The sequence below is a fragment of the Lepeophtheirus salmonis genome, chromosome 12 (genome assembly GCF_016086655.4).
Source record: "Lepeophtheirus salmonis chromosome 12, UVic_Lsal_1.4, whole genome shotgun sequence".
NCBI lineage: Eukaryota > Metazoa > Arthropoda > Copepoda > Siphonostomatoida > Caligidae > Lepeophtheirus > Lepeophtheirus salmonis.
This window is the reverse complement of record NC_052142.2, coordinates 1,608,995-1,626,676: the sequence shown is the minus strand read 5'-3', so window position 1 is coordinate 1,626,676 and position 17,682 is coordinate 1,608,995. Positions and strand designations below refer to the sequence as shown.

The following is a 17,682-nucleotide window of genomic DNA, read 5'->3' as shown; positions in this document are numbered from 1 at the left end:
TCGATCTCACTGTTCCTCTGTCCGTGGTACGCAATAAGGATTGCTTTATTCTGCATAGACGTCAATGCTATTTTAAGATTGCCATGGTCTAAAAACCTAAAACACACACACAGACATTAACATTATATATATGGATAGAAAGATAGATAAAGAATATCATAGCCTATAATATAAAAAATATTTCATGTTTTATTTAAAAAATAAGCGTATAAAAGGATTTTGGTTCGATTTTATATTTTTTGAATGATCCTATTGTTATGTGGAATACTAGCAAATAGAAAACATTATCTATTCAAAAATTCTGAATCCAAAATTTGCATAAGAGACAGGACATGTATGTTATTGCTAGGATCTTTAAAATTGTTGTTGACTCGACCATTTTCTGTTTTATTGCCACTTCTAGATTTAAATCTAAGCATTTGAAAAAATAGGCATGTTGTACAGAGATTTCAATAAAATTCGTGTTGCTAGACTTCTAATATGAAGAAAACTCCTGTATCCATACTTTCATTTCCCCAGGGTAATGTTATACAGTCCAATTTGCTGGTCGTAGTTTTTGGTTTACTCCACTAGATCGAGGCTCAACCGTAGAGTTAAACGAAACATTATTTTCCAAGGTAATTGTATTCAGAGCAAGGCTAATTATACCCATTAAATACAAGGCTCAATTTCTCAAGATTGTCTTTAATCCAAGAAATAGCCTCTTTTACGACCAGCATTTCTGCTTGGAAAACATTGTTATGAGGAGTGAAGGTTATGGAGGTTTCCCCACTACTTAATCACCTTTAGTGATTACAAAATCCCGAACCAACGCCTCGGTCGTTCTTCGATCTATTAGAGAATATTTGAGTTTGGTCTTCAATCTCTTTATCAAGAAAGTTGTATTTCCATATTCTCGTTCGATTTATTTCGTCCTCTTGAAGATTAAGAAACAGGTTGGAGATAATTGTGTCCTGAGCAAAACTAGATGGAACACTTTTTGTGAAAAAAAAAAGAAAAGGAAAATAATAAGAAAAAGTTAAATTATGAATAATATGCATATTCTTGATTTTTTAGGTGTATGCAGGATAAATATCAAAACAAATGTATAATTTGAAAATTGAATTTGTTTAACTTATTTTAATAAGTATATAGTACAACAATAGTATAAGTTTAATATCCCAAATCGTCTCTCACAAAGGCGAGGAGGGGGCTTGAAGGTAGTAAAGGGAAGGATGGAGGACTAAACGAATCACATTTCTATTATTATTGGCAAGATTCCTCTTCATATTAAAAAGGTCAAGATGAGTATGCACAAGATAACAGATTTGTAAAAGTATTATAAATACAAGTTGTAACTATTACTAAAAATGCTAGGATATACAAATATCCAATTAAAAATTTATTAAACCTAACCATTCAGCTCTGACTGATTAATATTAGACTTTCAACCATTAAATATTTTTTGTTGGACACATGAAACATACCAACCAAACCCCTAGTTGATATAAAATATTCAACAAGAATGTGTCAAACTGAAACAACCGTGTTGGTAAGTGTGAGTAGATATTCGTATGATATTGATGTTGCTTCACCGTACACGCTAAATAGTTAATTAGTCAATAAATAAAAAATTAGGTTGAAAGGATCTTTTCATATCTAATCTGGAATAAGTGCGACTATTTATTCTATTCTATAATTTGTTACTTCTATTAAATCAATTAACATAATTATGAATAATCAAGATTTTTTCCAAAAGTTACTAAATTATTTGAAAAATCCACAAAAATAATTCTACGTCTTTCACAGGTTTCCAATCCATATTCTTAATGAGAATAATCCATAAGTAACATTAATAATAGGGCCAATCTATATTTTATAGTGCTCTTTAAGAATTTCTACAATGAAGGAAGCTAGCAGAGGGATTAAGGAGGTCATAAAAAGAACCATACCAGCTCCCATGAAGCCTTCTCCAAAAAAGAACACAATACAAGTGACATAGTTTGGAATCAAGTCAAAAATGACTCATGGATATAAGGTTTACTGTCATAATATTAGACAACAAAAATTATTGGAGAATGCCCATCCTTTTTTAAAGATTCTATTCTAAGAAGACCCGTAGATCGAAGTGCTTGAATGCCATCCCACTTAATTGGTTTTGTAAATTCATTCCTCCAAATAAGCTTACAGATTTGAGACGAAATCCGATGAGAACCTCAGTTGATCCTTCAATACTCTCTAATTTGATTTTGAACTACGCTCTGGTGGGTGAAGAGTTATGACATCTAACAATGACATAATTTATTTAATAATATTTACTATATGAAAATGTCGCTGAAATGAAGATTTGCTGAAATTAATACTTGCTCAAATGAAATTTGCTACGATGACCATCTTTGAAATAAATGTTGCTCAAATGAATGCACGACATATATGTGTCTTTAATCATTTTGGCAACAGTCCAGTATAAATTTGTTGAATTTTGATTTGATCAACTTGATCACTTCTCCTTTTTATTTTCGTTATTATTTTTATTAATCTATAATATAATCACTAAATTTTTTAAAATTAAATACTTTACATTGGTGACCCTGACGTGATTCGAAAAATGCCCTGAAAGCAAACTTCCCCACCTGTGTCTCCCCAAAAACAACCATGATAGATTAAAACGGAAGAGGCGAATTTAGGAATGGCCGGTGATCAACTCCGCCTTCCTAGGTTCTGTTCTTCAGATGACTTCTGGAGAATTGAACTTTATTTTACGTTGAGGGGGTTTGCCATACCAAAGTTAAATACCGTCTTAGTGCGTCAGCATTGCCGGGTGAGGTTTTCAATATTACTCCTATTAGTAAGGAGAATTTCATTTATCAGGGAGCGAAGAAATTAGTCCATATTAGTCCGATATGGGCAATCATCTTCAACAAGTATAAAAAGAATATCCGACATCATGGTTCATACTTCCGGGCTCTTGAGCATGGAGGTAAAAGATTAGGTTCAACTTCTTCTGGATGAGGAATTTTTTAAGGATTTATGTGAAAGTTTTATTAAAGAGCGAATAATAAGGAATACTCCAAAGGAACAACAGGGATATTTGAGAGCACAATCAACACTTACGACTTTCCAGGATCCATCTTCTTCTCCCACTGTCGCACCTTTGATTAAGAAAAAACCTTGTGGAGCTTTTTCGAAGTCCTCAACATCTGCAAAATTTAAAAAAAGTCTTTTATTATCATCCAAAATTTGGTTTGAATGCAACTGTGTGCTCTGGTCCTGATTGTCATTTTAATTCATTGATTCAAAAAAAAAAATTGTCCTCGGTTGCATGGGACCAAGGTATTAAATAAATCTTCAAATTTCTTATTAGTTAAATACAATATAAGTTCATGAATTTTCTTGTAAATACGGGTGCCCAGGTATCTGTTATATTCCCGACGAATTGTAAAGATTTCATTCGTGTTAGATTGCCAACTATCTTTGTTTATGGAGGGAATCTAGTGGAAGCTCTCGGTACTAAAACTCTAAGGGTACAAATAGAAAATCTAGAACGTTTCCAATGGAAATTTAATGTTGTATCTAGAGGCTGGCCTATTTTAGGACCTGATTTTCCGAAAACGAAATTGATAGATTTTTAGAGAAAGGAAAAATTCGTGTATCTTCTTCAAATTTTTCATCGGCGATTCATGTAGTACCTAAAGCCAAAGGAGGCTGGCGAATGTGTGGTCATTATCGTCAATTAAATAACATGACAGATCTAGATCGATATCCTCTTCCAAATTTAAGGGATTTCGTTGCCAACCTTTGGAGGGATGAAATTTTTTAGAGATATGGACTTGCACAGAGCTTACAATCAAATACCCATGAGTACTTTTAGCCCTTACAACAGATACGTTTGATACTGGAATGGGAGCTGTTCTGGAACAGAAAGTGAATGGGCCCTGGCAACCACTATTATTTTGGTATAAAGCCTTATTTGAAACGTAAAATAAATGTTCAACTTTTGATAGGGAATTACTTTATATTAAGGAAAGCATTAAGCATTTCCTGTGGGATTAGATGGTGAAAATTTTAGAGTATTCACAGATCATAAACCTTAAGTATCGGCGATAGACATCCGCAATCCCTCCTGGACTCCAAAAAAAATTCTGTATATTTGCATATGTAGCAGAGTTTAATTGCAGGATTGAGCATGTATCAGGAAAATTAAACCACACCGCGGATATTTTTTCGATAAGTGTCAACAACATCAAATTAAGTCCCAACTTTTTTCAAAATGTCATAGAAGATCAAAGACTCCAGACCCTAAATTTAAAAAGAGTAAATTTTAAAGTTACACCTTATCTCAAGTGTGTATCAGAAAGTTGTCATGCAGGCTTTGGCAACAAAGACTTCTTACGTGTCGTAGTGTCTTCTCCAGACCTTTGCCTACGAAGTATTCATTAAAGTCACAAAGATAATCATCCAGGATTCAAAGATACTTAAAAAGGGCATCACTTAGAATGCTTGGCCTAAATTAAGTGATCATATGGTAAAATTACTGAATAATCCATCGCATGTTGACCAACGAAACCTTTTAGAAATTCCAAGCCCACTTCCTCTTTCGATCCACCATCAGCGAGACTTGCCTTCATCTACATTGATATAATTGGCACGCTCAAACTTGTCAAAGGACAGCGCTATGACCTGACTATAATAAATCGACATATGAGGTGGCCAGAAGTCATCTCAATTCCAAATATCACCTCTATTACGGTGGCTGAAGCTTTCTTGGACATTTGGATATCAAAATTTGGAGTACCTGACATTATGTGTCAGACAGGGGGAGACAATTTACAAGTGCTATTTGGGCGTGTGTTTGCAGGGCACTTGGAATCGCAAATAAGACGGCCACATCATATCATCCTGAATCAAACGGGCTTATTGAACGGTTCCACAGATTACTAAAAACTGGGCTAGTTGCACAGATACTAGGAGAAGCTACTACTCCCGTTGTTGTGAATATTTAAGCACTTGTTTTTGCCATTTAATGAGCTGTGTATCATAATTCTTGACAATTTTAGCTAAAATAGAACCACATATTTTATGATTAGATTTTTAAAAAAATGAATATTTACTGTTAGATGTTACAAAATTCAGAGTTCCATTTCGTAATTTGGAGGGGATGCCTCTAAACATCCTGAAAATTATCTTAATTTCCCAATTTACAATAGAGGTATTTCTATAAATGACATCATTACCAACATTCTCTATTTATTAATGATGGTTCCTCGGGAAGGGAAGATTTTACCCGTATATTTCTCCACAATTTTTTTGAACGTATGATGATTAGCAATGGATAAGGTTATATTACATGTAATAACCATCCTTGTGAGATCAAAGTTAAAGTCTGATTTGATGTAATCGTCGTTAACTTGATTTTATAAATGAATATCCATACTTTTGATATAAGATGAAGATAATGAGTGGCATGTAATTCTAGACTAATGGAACATTTATATGCACAAATCCGACAAGTCATCTGTTTCTCATCACTTAAGTATTTTCCAAATTTCTGGGCCTCCATTTTCAGAAATTCAGACTGAAGGCGACGTTATTCTAGGCATTTAATTCAGTTCTCTATCTACTATCAGCATTTAACATTATACTAATATTGAATAATAAAGGCAGGATTGATAACGTTCTTGACAGAAGAAGATGTATATTATTTAATCAATGATGGTATAAATATTTTGTCCCTTCTCCTCGCCCGCTATTGTATTCTTACCAAAATTATCAACTTTAATCATGGTATGTAACAATGTAAACTCAAAAATGTCAACCCCTTCTTTTTTCGGCACGTCTTTCAACACATTCAAAGCTATTCAAGATCTTATTATCGATTCAGCCATAGTGGCTTCATCTTGAGTATTGTCAATCGCTTTGGTTAAATAGCAATTGGCCAATCGGATAGGATCGGATATGCATTTGTTAACTCTTTCATTGTTTTTTTGTATGTTTCAGGGGATGAAGCAAGATGTATTAATGGCAATGTATGTTGATATGGTGTAGTGTTGGTAAATAACCATGTTGTCTTCCGCTGAGCATCATTTGTGCGGGACTAAATCCATCTGCCCTGGGTGTATTTCTCCAAGCAAATATTCTCCTTCTATATTGGTCTTATCTGTTTTCTTAATGTTTCACTTAACTGACTTGACTGCTTTCTTGATTTTATCCATCTTTTTAATTAATCATTGAACTTTGTTCACTAAAACATTTGGCAACCCTTCTGTGAAGACTGATAATCTCTTCAAATCATCTATATCTATGAGAAATCTTGTATATTAGGACTTATTCTGGCTCTCAGACTAGCATCAATTCTCTTGTAGAAGTGAGTATGTTGAACATGCAGGGGAAATTTATCAATTGAATTTTGAGTATAGTAACTCTTGAAACTTTTGACCCATTTAACTAATTCATGAGGATTATGATCCTTTGTTAAATTAAAAGGTAGTGCAGAGTTGTCAACATGGATAATGCTACAAGAAGGTTCAGGTAGTTTATTTAAAGTTGGTACAAAGTTGGCTCATTCAAATACATAGTATCTAAAAACTTCTTCAGAGTCTCTTGATATTTTGTATTATATTCCTCCAATTGGGTATTGTATTCATCTGTTTGATCTGGATCTACGTCTATCAATTCCATGTAATAATCCTCCAATGATTCATAGGCTTTTTGAAGACGAATCCTTGCTTTATCTAGGAATAATTTTCCTTCAGATGTTTTCCGTGGTAATAGGACTTACACAAACTGTTTATGCTATTAACAGCTTTGGTTACTTGAGCCTTCTTGCTAGGTGATCGTTTCCTTAAGTCATCACCTCGTCCAACCAATTTCACTTATCAATTTTGATAACTTAAAATCCACTTAATATTTTTTGAAATTAAAGTTTCTATAGATTCTTAGCTGTAATTATCAGTAATTACCGACTGCGCAAGGCTATGTAATTAATTGCAGTGATTATGTTCTTGCACTTAAGAATAACTCTTCACTTCTTCACCTATTGAGTTACTTCTTTTATTATTATATACAAGATAATATATACAAAATGACTTTACATAAAATATAACACAATTTAATATACATAAATAAACACACAGCTCCTCAGGTTCTAAGTTTTCAAATAAGGGGACTATATAACTTACTCTATAATAAAACACAAAATAATGATAACACATGTGTATATGGCTTGATTTCTATATTTCGAATAAACAATATGAAAAACTTCCAAACTTTTGGAGGGAAAAAACAGGTTAATATAATGAGGGTTGCATATAGGTGATTATATGGCCAGATATATAAAAGACTCAATTCCAAACACTGTCTTTCATATCTTCCAAAGAGAAATTTGTGTCTTAGATCCTAACTCATATTTGATATTCCTCTGTATAGTAATACAATTATATTCGTCAGAAACTAGAGTAGAAGTTGAAATGAAGGGATTCCGAGGATTCATTGGAAATATTGGAAGGCGTTGGGAAAAGTGGTAAGAAAACAGCCAACACTTTTATAATATTATTTGTATTTCAATTTGTGAGTTGAATTATACACTAGTCAAAAGAGCTTTTCCCTCTTTAATATCGACTACGAATCTGAAATAATATAATAAGGATGAGTTCCTCCATTAAAAATTTCCAAATTAAGTGTTGCATTGAAGATAAGACTCTCTTCATTATGAAATCCTAGCATCGATTCGCAAAGATAGTATAATTATCTTATCTAAAAATATCGTCAAAAAGTAATTGGGATTTTTTCCTTATCTTAATTTTTGTTCAATATTCCTTGTATATTGACGCCCACATATGTCAAAAGAAAATTAAATCATGGAAACCATATGTTGTTATTTTATTGTCACCGTAAATTTTTGCAATCTCTAGGTAGAAATAAAGGGGCTTCTGTAAGGCTGATCAAAATAGTTCATTAAAAGATATGGAAGATAATTAGTTGAAGAATATAAATTGATACAACAATTTGTTGACAAAAATCATTCAAGCATCATTTCTAGTTGCCTCCTCACATATAATAATAAGAATATAAATATTGGATAACAATAAATAATGATTACTTACATAGAATGTTATGATATAAATTAAATAAAATGATTTAATCTAGAACCTTCTTCTCTTATCTCCATAATGCAACTGTTCTTCTTTTCTTATGTAAATTAGTTATCGCCCATTCCAAACCTGTATATCCCTCCAATACTATTATGATCCTAATAAAATAATGTTATAGAGTTATCATGGATGTGAGACTCACGTATTGATTTAAAGAGATCATAAATGTTCTTTTCTTTTCTTGTCTTGGATGAGCGTTTTCGTGAGGCGGAAGTCGTTGACCTGCTTGCTGAGGTTGAATTGTTTATTAGTTTACGAGAGTTACCATCTGATACATTTATATCCAGATTTGATTTATGTTCGTTGGAGTCCATGGTGTTTCCCTGATCTATAAACCCTTCAAAGATTTCGATCTCAGGTTGATGTTCGTGAGTTTCGTTATCATTTTAGCCGATAATTTTGCTTTGGGGTATGTATTCTACCTTAGGAATGGGGATAAGCTATGGTTCTATAAATTTACTTATGAACAGTCTATTGTGCAATTATACCTCCGACCATCCAGAAAGATAGTTTCGAACCACCAAATGGTGTTTCCTTTTTCGGTCGAAGAAGTCTGCATAAATTGTCTCACATGGAGTGCCAGGAATGAAAGTATATGAAGGGAGCATTTTTGTAGAGATTGTGGTATTTTGTAAAATGTAAGGCAACGGTTCCCTTTTCTTTTCATGTCGTTATATATGGGTGGTCAGTAGAATCAAAACATGCAGTGGGATGTCATGTACCTAGTGTGTTGCATTACAACCTTTTGACGCAAATTCTTAGAGATTACAATGATGTATTTTTAAATAATACCCCCGAGAAGGTGTTTAAATTATCTTTATAGATTAAAAATTGCCTGACCTCCTGTTCCATATCTTCAACTTCCTTTGGAAAACATGATTTGATTATACACGTCAATTTGTGCAATGTTGGATTTCTTCCCATCTCCTCAAATATTAGTTACCACGTTAAGACATTCAATTCATCGACCTGAGATTTGATCGACGCCATTACAAGAAACTCAATATTCATTATTTCGTGGTCGTAATCTTCTTGTGGATATTTTGTAGAAGGATATCTTTAAGCTGTGTCGGCTACTTTCTAACTTGCTCCAGCCACATGTGCAATTTCGAATTTCCATAGCAGTGTTGTTTGTTTCAGGCAAAAGTGTCTCATGTTTGTTATTTCATCTAAATTCCTGTCTCCGAGGAGGTTGACCAAGGGCATGTGGTCTGTAGTAGGGATATCAAAAAGAATTGATATAAAAGGGATGCAGTTATTACGTTTTTTGATGGTTGTCTTGGTTAACATTGTGTGATGTCGATTATTTATGCTTTGAAGACAGATTTAATGATGCTGATGATTGATAAATTGACATGTCAGCTCAAGTGATAGCTCATAATGCACCTTTATAGCCTTTCTCATCTTTGGATCCGTCTGTATACATAACTGTATCAGGGTGTTCAACTTGACAGTTGCCGACCCAAATATGAATGCCGGTGATGTAGTCCCTTACTTTATTCAATTCAACTTGATCAAGTATTTTACGGCAAAGGAAACAATGCATACGACGCCTTAGAAAATCCCGATGCCCTTCCAAGTGTCCGCAGAAAATCCCTTTTTCTCCATCTTGAAATAAAAACCAAAAACCAACTTCATTGGTTGCTGTGCTTGTATGTACTGGTCGAAAGGAGTTATGCCTATCACTGCCTGTATTCCTGTTGTTGGTGTTGATCGGAGGGTATGAGTCATGCTTAAGAGAGGTTTTCTCTGAATGGCGGTTAATTTCCTTATTTCACTTTTCTTTGCAATAACGGTGTGCCCGATACAAGACACTCATAGATGATGATGGGTCTGATCATGACACTTAGTAAAGCCAAATAACTTTATTTGACGTTACCCCCACTATTGCCATATGACTGCCTTTTTCATGTTCCAAATACGGGAACACTTCGGTGCTTTTTCTTTCAGGTGTTCGGTCGAGTGAGTCCTTGATCAAACACCACACCTAGGTACTTCATTTGTGTTACTTATTTCATAACTTTTCCATTCCTATATAATCGGGGAAAGTATTTAGATCTTAATTTATATACTTTTGAGAATACTATAGCACTTGATTTTGATGGATTAAAGGTGGGACCATTTTCTCTCATTATATAACCAAGTCTATAGCATCTTGCATCCCAATGATAAGGGTACTATTATGTTTACCACTTATTAGTAGAAGGATATCATCTGCAAAAAAATATAATCTGCATTATTAATATCAATGAAAATTATGTAATAAAAACGTGTCTATAACTTAGGATTCGATAGACAAACAGCACTTTCTTTATCCATTCGATCAACTCTCTCCATTCATTAGTTCAGAGTTTTACCATTAGGTGACAAAACACCAATGATCCACTCTGGGTCATTTTCATCTGATTTGTCAAAGTGTTCATTCTTGAAAAGTATGATAATTTGTTAATACTTACTTTGTATTTAATACTAATACATACGATAGAGAATATGTTCCAACCTATACACCATTGATATACACAAAGTTGGATAGAAAATTTGCATGAGATTATGAAAGAAGCAGAGTAACACTGATGATTTGTTTTGGAGTTGTAGGTGTTCCTTTGGTTTTCTGAAACGACAGAAACAGAGGTTTGTATTGCAAAGTATTCAAAGAAAATCTCAGGTAATTGTGGACGGATGACTTGGATGTTGGATAGCCCTTTGAAGTCAATCTTGCTGCAGGTTTCCTTGTGGATTGCCTATTTTTGGTCAAAGATTTTAACCAGTTTGGGAACTTTGCTAATTTCCTTCTTCCTTCATCGACCCTTCTGATTTACATGGGTTTGTCCATCCTTCCTTTTCTTACGCCAATTCTCAATGGTCCTGAGAGGAAACTGTAACCTTTGAGCAATATCTCTCTGGCTTGATCTACACTCAATCATGCCAACAGCCTTGGCCCTGGTCTCCAAAGAGTGCTCTCTCACCATTTCGGATATTTAATTTCAACTAACATTCTGTGGTGTTTTCTGAGCCCTTTTATACTGATGTATGATGCAATCATCGAAAATTACTGCATCAGAAAAATTCAATATTGCCTAATGATGGGTATAAACCAAATTTCATTGAACTCTGACCAAATATATTTTTTTAAAACTATGAAACGGATATTTTTAATACCACAATCAATTTTTGGACATACTATAATATTACTTTAATTTTGTCCTATGTATAAGACCTAACTTTATGAAAATTTGCAGTAAATAAATTACTTCCCAGAAAGTTATGTTGTGGAATTAGCAAAGTATATTATAGTTAGGACCTACTCAAACACTATTACGTAATTAATTATAGATAAACGTCATATAGTTAAGGTAAGGTTGCGACAAATATATAGACAATCCTTATGCATAATAAGCTTATTAAAAATTATGATTATCAAACTTTCAAAATAGTTTTTTTATGATCGGAGGAAATTTTATTTACAAGTGAATGTGGTCCTCACTAAAGTCCTTACGCATATTGTTCAGTATTAAATAATTTATCACAAAATCTCTCCAATACTCATGGTTATTTGTTAAAGTTACCTTGTCCACCCTGTATAGTAATAATATAGGAAGAAATTACTCCAATATCGATCTTCAATTGAACCCCGAGTCGAAAAAGGACTTACTGAGTGGTCGGTTAAAATCTGAAGACTTTGAATTTTAAGCTTCAACAAGATTCAATTTATTAGTTAAGAATAGAATTTCAACAAAATTAATACTATAAATAAATTTTTGTCTGAGATCTCTCAATTATCAATGTAGCTGGCCTTAGCAGCAATGATGTCTTCCAGGCAGTTGAACTGAAGTTACCTGAAAGTGGCTTTGAGGGCCTCTTTGTTTGGATAGGGGTACTAAAGGCCTTCCCCTCGACCTGGACCGAAAATGTGTGTAGAACAAGGCTTAGGGGGACAAAAGTGTGATAAAAGAGTTCAATATAACTCAAAAGATTAATTCAAAAAAACCTTACAACAGTTAAGATTGGTTTCTGTCTTTGCTGGAGTCAAAAGTGGCCTCTTTACCCTCATGAGGCTCTCTGAACCATCTAGTGTAAAACCCCGAAATCGCTTGCATGGGCCCTCTTGGACTTGAAAGGATTGGCTTGAGCTGTTTTCTTTAACTCCTTCGGATCCAGTTTGATCTTCTTGACAGAGACCTTCTTAAAATCTCCAACGTTTTGATGGTGGTCCTGGAAAAACCCAACTACTTGGAGAGCACGAATGAAAATTCGTCAATTACGTTTAAGTGTCATTTTCTCAACTTGTATGTAAGCTAGGCAGCTCAGGTTTCAACCTTAATTAATTACTAAATTAGTAAGTATTCAGATTTCAATGAAACACCCAGCACAACTCCGCAACAAATCCTTAACGTTACCTTAGGTTTTTTATGGACTAGCGATTACTTTATACTTATTGTACTATTTTCAAAATGAAATAATAATGAACCTAAAAAAACCTTTTCAGGTTGCAACTTTAAAAGACGCTTCATTTTCCATTATCAAGACAACCTGCTCTTTGTACATTTTAGATAAATTAATAGCTGCACCTTCCCCCTCCACATCTTTTTCTTCTGCTTTTGTTGCTTAGGTATGTCTACAATATACTTTTAACTCGAGTTATCTCTGTTTAAAGTGGAAAATAGGTGCTTTTTATTCAGAGGCTCATAGCTTCAAGACGAATACATTCAAAAAGTTTAAAAATATTGCATTGGATAGCTAAAAATATGAACTTGAATTTAAAAAAAAGAGAAGCATCACGTCTCAAACTGTATAAATAAATTATTTTAAGATTCAGGAACACAAGATGACTCGTAGCATACCATTAGTGAGTGAGGGATTCCAAAAATCCTTTTTCTTCTTCACTGTTTTATCGTGCCCTTATCTCAAATCGACAACGATATAAAGCGTTTTTGTAGATAATCTATTTTTCAAATCAAAGTTAATACTTTCAGCTATCCAATGAGATACTTTTAAACTTTTTTAATATAATTATCTTGAAGCTATGTGCCTCCGAATAAAAAGTACCTATTTTCCACTTTAAACAAAGATAATTCATTTTAAAAGTATGATGCAAAGATTTTAAAATTGTTTTAGAATGTTTTAACATTCCGTTTTAAAATATATTAACATATATATCTCTCTATCTTTAACAGAGAGAGCTTAAAAAGCTTTGAACTTTAAAAATAGCCAGAAATAATAAAAAAATATATGGCCTCTTTCTGAAGGCCACGAGGCTATGAGAAAAAAATAAAGCCATATTTGGATTCAAAGAATCAAATTGTACTAAGTTAAGCATATGCTGTACTTGTCCATAAAAAAATGTGATTTTGTTGGATAGTGTAAGAGTTCCATATTTCTATTATAATAAATTAATTTTTTCATTTGCAACATCTTCATGTGGGGAGTGAATTATAACTTTCTTCTTAAAAATAATAGGATTTTCCAAAGAGTCTTTATGCTGTGAGTTTTTAAAAGTATTATGCTTGGGAAAATCATCAAAATAATAAAAATGAGCTTTATATTTCTAACAGAAGTGGTAATTTATTAGTACTTTAAGCAAAATAAACATTAAAAACATATAAAAAGAAAAGGCACTATCCAAAAGTACAAAGTTGGTCCAAGTTTATACTTCTTCAGAGTCTCTTGATATTTTGTATTATATTCCTCCAATTGGGTATTGTATTCATCTGTTTGATCTGGATCTACGTCTATCAATTCCATGTAATAATCCTCCAATGATTCATAGGCTTTTTGAAGACGAATCCTTGCTTCATCTAGGAATAATTTTCCTTCAGATGTTTTCCGTGGTAATAGGACTTACACAAACTGTTTATGCTATTAACAGCTTTGGTTACTTGAGCCTTCTTGCTAGGTGATCGTTTCCTTAAGTCATCACCTCGTCCAACCAATTTCACTTATCAATTTTGATAACTTAAAATCCACTTAATATTTTTTGAAATTAAAGTTTCTATAGATTCTTAGCTGTAATTATCAGTAATTACCGACTGCGCAAGGCTATGTAATTAATTGCAGTGATTATGTTCTTGCACTTAAGAATAACTCTTCACTTCTTCACCTATTGAGTTACTTCTTTTATTATTATATACAAGATAATATATACAAAATGACTTTACATAAAATATAACACAATTTAATATACATAAATAAACACACAGCTCCTCAGGTTCTAAGTTTTCAAATAAGGGGACTATATAACTTACTCTATAATAAAACACAAAATAATGATAACACATGTGTATATGGCTTGATTTCTATATTTCGAATAAACAATATGAAAAACTTCCAAACTTTTGGAGGGAAAAACAGGTTAATATAATGAGGGTTGCATATAGGTGATTATATGGCCAGATATATAAAAGACTCAATTCCAAACACTGTCTTTCATATCTTCCAAAGAGAAATTTGTGTCTTAGATCCTAACTCATATTTGATATTCCTCTGTATAGTAATACAATTATATTCGTCAGAAACTAGAGTAGAAGTTGAAATGAAGGGATTCCGAGGATTCATTGGAAATATTGGAAGGCGTTGGGAAAAGTGGTAAGAAAACAGCCAACACTTTTATAATATTATTTGTATTTCAATTTGTGAGTTGAATTATACACTAGTCAAAAGAGCTTTTCCTCTTTAATATCGACTACGAATCTGAAATAATATAATAAGGATGAGTTCCTCCATTAAAAATTTCCAAATTAAGTGTTGCATTGAAGATAAGACTCTCTTCATTATGAAATCCTAGCATCGATTCGCAAAGATAGTATAATTATCTTATCTAAAAATATCGTCAAAAAAGTAATTGGGATTTTTTCCTTATCTTAATTTTTGTTCAATATTCCTTGTATATTGACGCCCACATATGTCAAAAGAAAATTAAATCATGGAAACCATATGTTGTTATTTTATTGTCACCGTAAATTTTTGCAATCTCTAGGTAGAAATAAAGGGGCTTCTGTAAGGCTGATCAAAATAGTTCATTAAAAGATATGGAAGATAATTAGTTGAAGAATATAAATTGATACAACAATTTGTTGACAAAAATCATTCAAGCATCATTTCTAGTTGCCTCCTCACATATAATAATAAGAATATAAATATTGGATAACAATAAATAATGATTACTTACATAGAATGTTATGATATAAATTAAATAAAATGATTTAATCTAGAACCTTCTTCTCTTATCTCCATAATGCAACTGTTCTTCTTTTCTTATGTAAATTAGTTATCGCCCATTCCAAACCTGTATATCCCTCCAATACTATTATGATCCTAATAAAATAATGTTATAGAGTTATCATGGATGTGAGACTCACGTATTGATTTAAAGAGAGATCATAAATGTTCTTTTCTTTTCTTGTCTTGGATGAGCGTTTTCGTGAGGCGGAAGTCGTTGACCTGCTTGCTGAGGTTGAATTGTTTATTAGTTTACGAGAGTTACCATCTGATACATTTATATCCAGATTTGATTTATGTTCGTTGGAGTCCATGGTGTTTCCCTGATCTATAAACCCTTCAAAGATTTCGATCTCAGGTTGATGTTCGTGAGTTTCGTTATCATTTTAGCCGATAATTTTGCTTTGGGGTATGTATTCTACCTTAGGAATGGGGATAAGCTATGGTTCTATAAATTTACTTATGAACAGTCTATTGTGCAATTATACCTCCGACCATCCAGAAAGATAGTTTCGAACCACCAAATGGTGTTTCCTTTTTCGGTCGAAGAAGTCTGCATAAATTGTCTCACATGGAGTGCCAGGAATGAAAGTATATGAAGGGAGCATTTTTTGTAGAGATTGTGGTATTTTGTAAAATGTAAGGCAACGGTTCCCTTTTCTTTTCATGTCGTTATATATGGGTGGTCAGTAGAATCAAAACATGCAGTGGGATGTCATGTACCTAGTGTGTTGCATTACAACCTTTTGACGCAAATTCTTAGAGATTACAATGATGTATTTTTAAATAATACCCCCCGAGAAGGTGTTTAAATTATCTTTATAGATTAAAAATTGCCTGACCTCCTGTTCCATATCTTCAACTTCCTTTGGAAAACATGATTTGATTATACACGTCAATTTGTGCAATGTTGGATTTCTTCCCATCTCCTCAAATATTAGTTACCACGTTAAGACATTCAATTCATCGACCTGAGATTTGATCGACGCCATTACAAGAAACTCAATATTCATTATTTCGTGGTCGTAATCTTCTTGTGGATATTTTGTAGAAGGATATCTTTAAGCTGTGTCGGCTACTTTCTAACTTGCTCCAGCCACATGTGCAATTTCGAATTTCCATAGCAGTGTTGTTTGTTTCAGGCAAAAGTGTCTCATGTTTGTTATTTCATCTAAATTCCTGTCTCCGAGGAGGTTGACCAAGGGCATGTGGTCTGTAGTAGGGATATCAAAAAGAATTGATATAAAAGGGATGCAGTTATTACGTTTTTTGATGGTTGTCTTGGTTAACATTGTGTGATGTCGATTATTTATGCTTTGAAGACAGATTTAATGATGCTGATGATTGATAAATTGACATGTCAGCTCAAGTGATAGCTCATAATGCACCTTTATAGCCTTTCTCATCTTTGGATCCGTCTGTATACATAACTGTATCAGGGTGTTCAACTTGACAGTTGCCGACCCAAATATGAATGCCGGTGATGTAGTCCCTTACTTTATTCAATTCAACTTGATCAAGTATTTTACGGCAAAGGAAACAATGCATACGACGCCTTAGAAAATCCCGATGCCCTTCCAAGTGTCCGCAGAAAATCCCTTTTTCTCCATCTTGAAATAAAAACCAAAACCAACTTCATTGGTTGCTGTGCTTGTATGTACTGGTCGAAAGGAGTTATGCCTATCACTGCCTGTATTCCTGTTGTTGGTGTTGATCGGAGGGTATGAGTCATGCTTAAGAGAGGTTTTCTCTGAATGGCGGTTAATTTCCTTATTTCACTTTTCTTTGCAATAACGGTGTGCCCGATACAAGACACTCATAGATGATGATGGGTCTGATCATGACACTTAGTAAAGCCAAATAACTTTATTTGACGTTACCCCCACTATTGCCATATGACTGCCTTTTCATGTTCCAAATACGGGAACACTTCGGTGCTTTTTCTTTCAGGTGTTCGGTCGAGTGAGTCCTTGATCAAACACCACACCTAGGTACTTCATTTGTGTTACTTATTTCATAACTTTTCCATTCCTATATAATCGGGGAAAGTATTTAGATCTTAATTTATATACTTTTGAGAATACTATAGCACTTGATTTTGATGGATTAAAGGTGGGACCATTTTCTCTCATTATATAACCAAGTCTATAGCATCTTGCATCCCAATGATAAGGGTACTATTATGTTTACCACTTATTAGTAGAAGGATATCATCTGCAAAAAAATATAATCTGCATTATTAATATCAATGAAAATTATGTAATAAAAACGTGTCTATAACTTAGGATTCGATAGACAAACAGCACTTTCTTTATCCATTCGATCAACTCTCTCCATT

The 17,682-nt window shown here is 33.3% G+C and overlaps 1 protein-coding gene and 1 long non-coding RNA gene across 3 annotated transcripts in view; one reads left to right on the top strand and one right to left on the bottom strand.

The window, feature by feature from the left end:
• Nucleotides 1-2,447, top strand: part of LOC121127300 (palmitoyltransferase ZDHHC6) — a 52,475-nt gene extending 50,028 nt beyond the window's left edge. Inside the window, exon 8 of one of the 2 annotated variants that reach the window (XR_011782385.1) lies at nt 1,862-2,447. The gene's annotated coding sequence lies outside the window, so the exon portion shown is untranslated. Of the gene's footprint in view, nt 1-1,788 lie in introns of both variants that reach the window. The other variant, XR_011782386.1, reaches the window with a different exon arrangement.
• Nucleotides 2,448-7,193: 4,746 nt separating this feature from the next.
• LOC121127254 (uncharacterized) lies at nt 7,194-8,281 on the bottom strand. Its single transcript, XR_005867708.1, has 2 exons — nt 8,082-8,281; nt 7,194-7,604 (listed from the first exon to the last, which is right to left on the bottom strand). It is a non-coding gene; the product is annotated as an uncharacterized lncRNA (long non-coding RNA).
• Between the last annotated feature and the right edge of the window lie 9,401 nt (nt 8,282-17,682).